Below are 6,153 nucleotides of genomic sequence, written 5' to 3'. Positions count from 1 at the left end.
GCCCTAAAAATACCCAGCTACTTTACTTTTGAATGTCGGTAAGCAGTAAACTTCTCAGCCATAATGGTGTAGTTTCAGCATCTACCAGCAGAGGCTGAGCTGTTCCTGCTAACTAACTATTCCTCTTACAGTCTGCAAAAAATCAAATCAAATAAAAATAAATACATGAATGTATTATAAATGAGCACATCTACAACGGCAGCAGCTCACGCTGGCGATCTGTTTGATTCATGTGAGCACACACAGCTCCACGTGTCTTTTCTCCTGGCTTTGTTGGTCTGCAGTGTTTCCTTAGAGAAATTCATGAGGGGCTGTTTTCAGCACAGAGAAACACGCCAGACATTGCCGTTCGCTTCAGGACCTGGCTGAGACATCAGAGGTGCATTTCAACTCCTTAAAATGTCATTAAGTAAGATCATACGGACTGTGTCTAACATATCTTGAGAACACTGATAATCCCTACTAATTAGTAGGTGAAAAACAGTATGTGAAAGAGTATGTATTCATAAAACAGTGGGCGAATAGTTCCCAGATGACAGACTACTTCCAGCCAGATTCTGAAGTGCGTATCAGATGACCGTAGGTCACATGACAATGACAACATGACTAATGTAGTACGTCAAGATTCATTCAATATTTTTTTAAACAGATTTGTTCAAATGAATTACCTACTCAGAGAGTATGCGATTTTGGACGCAGCCAGTGAGACGGAGTAGAATTTAGGCCCAGAATCTCCCAGCAACAAGAAAAAAAGGGAAAAAAGTGAGAGAAATGTTGATTATAATTCATTCAATACCAAAAAATACTAATAAAAAATATATTAATTAAAAATTCACACTAACATTTATTAGAAAATTGTTTGTTATCTTAGCAACATGCTAACACTAAACTCGCAAAGTCTGCGAGGAGCGCTATTAGTTTGACAAATTAGCAGTGTTGGACATTAGCAGTTAGCGAAGCTATTAGCTTAACTACATTTCTGAGCAGCAAAGTGCTAGCATTGCTACTTTGTTGATCAGATAACCTTTTATTATAAGTAGCAGGGTAGCATTGATGAACTCGTAATGTTACATTTTCCCTGACAATACTTTAGCAATCAAGTTGTGTGTCCTGTCGGCTGTTTAGAATTAGTCTGATTTGATACCCAGATAACAATGTTTTGCTAAATGTTCCTAGTTATGAAAACATTATTTCTTAATTAAATCTGAATTGAAATGTTTTAAAAACATTTTTTATTGGTTAATGCGAATATTAAGGGAACATTCCATTTGATTATTTTGCGAACATTATGATAAAGTTACTTTTGAGTGTTCTGTGAACGTTCTGAAACATGTACCATTTTTTAAAAAAAAACTTTTCACGAACATCCAACTAAAACGATTCAGAAATAAAGTGTATTTGTGCAAACATTTTGAGAACATTATTAAATACCATGTGATTCCCAATGAACATTCTGTTAATGTTACTTGAAGAACATTTGCTCATAACTTTGAGAGAACCTTGACAACGTTAGCTGTAGTTCTGTTAGCTGAGTATTAGCAAAGACTATAGAATAACACAAGACGCGTAACTCTTATTACTATGAATGGGAGAAAGTGCAACGCACAATGTGGTGGAATAAGCCCCGCCTTCTAAATAAGAGCCAATCGCCGTTTGGTAAAGTCATCGCGCAGCGGCCGTTAGAAGCTCCGGTTCCTATAGAAACAGTCAGACGCTAGCCTCCGAAATGAGGCACAAGAGATGCGCATTTAGGACTGCGCATGCGCATTAGCTTGATCCAGCCTAAAAAATACAGATTTTTGTCATGATTCGAACATTTAGAAACAAAATTTGACAGTTGTTGTCAGATTTCATTGGTGATTACAAATATGAAATTTAATCGAAATCTTGGCAAACAGCTTTGGAGAATTTGGTGTTTCCCCATTCAAAGAGATATGAGCTCACTTACATGCCCGAGAGGCGTTTCAAAGATGGCCGCTGAGTGAAATGTCTTAAGCCTTAAGGATTTTTTGCTGTCCCAGATGAAAGATTGCGATCGTTAAACAATCGTGGCGATTTCTGTGATCGTAGCTCTTAATCGGTCATCTTATGTCGTACAGTGAGAGAGGTTCAAAGACGGACATTTCCTGGTCTTGCGACCAAAGATAGCCTACTGACAGTGTCAGAAATTCAGCATGATCAGCGCACAGTGTGTTTGCTGCTACGACCTACGTCTACTGACCACAGTGACCAGCCAATAAAAATGCGACATGAAATCAAAGTGACATGGCGCTAAAACTAAAACTGCCTCTAGCTCTTTTCCCTTCTTCTTTAGCCGCTTCCTTTTTTTCCCAGCGCACATAAAAACTACAACTGCCAAAGTGTGATTCAACATGGTCTTTTTGTTTACCACTAGCGCATGCTGATGACGTTTTATTCTTTTATAGAAACTTGCATAGTAGCCTACGAGTCAACAGGGGTCCTCATCCTACAGTCTACATGCATGCCTATGTCGCACAGTGTGATAAAGTAATGATCTTATGGGACTGCTAAAATCGTGCAGTGTATCCCGGGCTTAAAAGGAACTTTGGTATTAGCAACTTTTGCCATGTTGCTTGTAGATTTTAGCTTAGCATAGCTAATTTTTTAGCTTAGCTTGCTACATTCAGTAGCTTGTCCAACAGTCATTCACTCGTGAGCCGGGCTAGCTGGTATCTGCTAACTTTGTTTACATTTTTTTACATAAATTTTGTCTTAAAATCTGTGGAATTCTGTGAAATGTAACACTTGTGTGGTAAAATGCAAATTTCTTAATTATTTAATTCTTAATTATTTAACAAACAAACATGCAAAAGTTTGTGAATGATGAACATTCCCATTCTGTGGAAATCTGCTGAACTCTGCATTTTGATTAGGATGCTAATATACGTCTGTGGACATCACCATATAAGAGGTTTTGAAACAGACTGACTGACATGGTCACACTGACTGTGGGCAGGGTTTATCCCGTGTACATCAGGACACCATGTCCTGTTTCTGTAATGAATGGGGTCTTCGTTTGCAGCTATTAGATGTGACCCGCAGTCATGACTAATGAGGCTGATGTTACATGAAAGAGCTGGACGAGTATCTAACCCATCTTGGTACAGATAACAAGCGCTGACATCGTGGACAACGAACTGCGATTTTAAACAATAGAATCTCTAGGCAACTAGTCAACATTGACCAAACAGCTGAGCAACACTGCAAGATGTTATTATTAGTGATGGTTGCTAAGGCGAGGAACCAGGAACATGTAATGAGAACGTAAATAGGGTCCATTTTCATTGTTGAAAAAATACTGGCCAACCATTACTCATTTTGGCTATTTATGATGGCATGAAACACTTGTCACTGTGTGAGCAACACGCGCAGACCGTTCACAGAAGTAATATGGTGTTGCTAAGAGACATGGCAAATGTCAGCCGGCCGCCTCGTCATCATCCTGTTGCTCCTTCTGTTCGGCTGCCGTTCATGAACACCTGGAGTCTCATCGGATCAATCCGTTCTGGTTGCCAGATACGTGAAGAGTGACAAGCGTTTGCTGATGGTGGATAAAACTGCCATGTCCTTAGTGCCTGTTCACACCCTTTGACATCTGAAACACATTCATTCAGAATATGAGTCCCTTTCAGTGTGTTGTGACAGTAAGAGAGTTTTGTCTGCCTAGCCAGAATCCACTGCCATGATGTGAGGGTGTTGTGGGTGGTTGCCAGGGCATCACTTTCGATTGCTAGGTGTTCTGAGTGTTGCTGTGAGGTTGCTAGGGTGTTCTAGATGGTTCCTTGGGTATTGTAATAGTGTTTGTCTGTACAAAACTCACTGCCTTGATGTTTGTGTCTACACAACCACGTTAATGTGTTCTGAGTGTTTTTTAACATGCTTCAATATGGTTGCTATGGTGTTCTGGATGGTTGCTAGTGCACTGCTAGGTGGTTGTTTGGGGATTATAGAAGCGTTTGCCTGTACAAAACTCACTGCCATGAACTTTCTATACTCTCAACCACTCTGTGTGGTTGCTAGGTATTCTAGGTGGTTATTAAGGTGTCGTTCTGTGGTTGTTAAATAGGTGCTGGGTGGTCGCCAGGGCATGCTGTATAGTTATAGTTATTTTTTTTACATGTTTCTATGTGGTCTGTGTTCTGAGTGGTTGCTGTTGCATTGCTATATGGTTTCTAGGATGTTCTGGAGGTTGCTAGGCATTGTTAGGTGGTTGCCAGGGTGTTTTTACATGGTTGCTAGGTCTATTGAGTTGTTAACATGCTGATGTGTGGTTTACAGGGCATTCTGGGTGGTTCCCAGGGCTTTCTAGCCTGTAGCTGTTTAGTTGTTTAGATGTTCTGGGTGGTTGCTAGGGCATTTCTAGGTGGTTGCTAGGGTAGAGTATATTGCTTTTACTATTTTAAACTCACTGTCATGGGGTTGTAGGCAGTTTCTAGGGAATCACAACATGGTTGATATAGGTCTGGGTGCTAAGTAGAGTGTTGCTGTGTGGTTGCTAGGGCGTTGCGAGGTAGTTTCCAGGACATTACCATGCAGTTAATAGATATTCTAAATCATTTTTAACATATTTCTTTGTAATTAAGGTGGCTGCTGTGTGGTTACTAGGGTGTTTGGGGCGGTTTCCAGGACATATCTATGTGGTTTCTAGATTGTGGGTGGTTGTTAGAGTGTCGCTGTGTGGTTGCTGGGGTGGTTAGCTGTGCGACTGAGTCATTTTTAGCATGTTGCTATGTTGTTGCATAGGTGTCCTTGGGGTGTTGCCAGGGCATTGCTATGTTTTTGCTAGGGTGTTCTGGTTTTCTGGTTGGTTGCTTGGATGTTGCTATGTGGTTGTGAGGGTTCTGAATGGTTTTTAATGCATTGTCATGTGGTTTCCAGGGCATCACTATACAGTTACTAGATGTTCTGAGTAATGTTTTTATGTGGTTGTTAAGATGTTCTATGTGGTTGCTAGGGTGTTCTGAAGGTTGCAATGGCATTGCTATTGCTAGGCTATGCAGCTGCTTGGTCGCCCGAGTTATTTTTCACATGTTTGATGTGTAGTTGGTCAGGTGTTCTGGTTGGTTGCCAGGGCATTGCTGTGTGGTTGCTAGGGTGTTTTAGTTGGTTGCTAGGATGTTGCTATGTGGTTGCGAGGGTGTTCTAGGTGGCTGCTAGGATGTTACTAGGCAGTTGCTTGGGTATTCTGGGAGGTTTTTAAGGCCAAGATAAAAGATCCCACCTCTAAGTGTGATATTCTGCTGTATAGATATGGCTTGATTCCCTTCTTCATTGTTTTGCCCATTATAACTGCTTATAAATTAATGTTAGAGACATTCAGTTTTTGCTGCTTGCACATCTTCTATCTTCTGTTTTCATAAAGGTCAAAGCACTAATGTGAGACCAGATTGATCTGCAGTATGAGTCAGTCACCCTGATCAATGTCAAATGAGAAAAGATGCATTTGACATCATTTTATTTCATGGTTTGAGAAAAAAATAAGAAACGAAATTTGGTGAGTGATTTAGACCTTGACATGAGCTGGCATGACCAGAACAAGTTTGTCTCTCATAATCAGTGTCGTACGGATTCATAGCCACCAATTCTCCAAAATGTAAAATAGTTAGGAATTGCCATGAGATTGTGTTTGCAATAGTATGTGATGTGCTGTATGTGGTTACATTAAAGGCCTGTTCACACCAATAACGATAACTATAAAGGTAAGTATAACGATATCCACACCAAGGAATGATAACGGTCTGTTTAGTCTAAGCTCACGTACTGCGGTTTTTGTATAACATGTTTTTGCAGTTCTTGTTGCATTTACACAGCTTTAACCAGCAGATGTCCTCAGCATGAGTGAATAGCTAGTGTAATCAATCTAATCTAACAGTGAGTTTAGCTGATGAAGTCAATATAGTGGAATGAAAACAACACCTAGTCTTTTTCACTGCAATTTCAAAGGAAGCAAAACAATGTTGTCGAAACTAGCGCTGGATACCTGAGGTCATTTTATGTTACACTGTTTGCTAGTCTGGCATTATGATCTCATGGTTAATACTTCCACCATTTATTCGGAGGGCATGACCGATTGTTTTCCATATATCCATTTTCTTTAAAGTATCCTTGAAAAGGGGGTTTGACTCGTCAAAC

The sequence above is a fragment of the Megalobrama amblycephala genome, linkage group LG15 (genome assembly GCF_018812025.1).
Source record: "Megalobrama amblycephala isolate DHTTF-2021 linkage group LG15, ASM1881202v1, whole genome shotgun sequence".
Taxonomy (NCBI): domain Eukaryota; kingdom Metazoa; phylum Chordata; class Actinopteri; order Cypriniformes; family Xenocyprididae; genus Megalobrama; species Megalobrama amblycephala.
Note: the sequence above shows the minus strand (reverse complement) of the source record.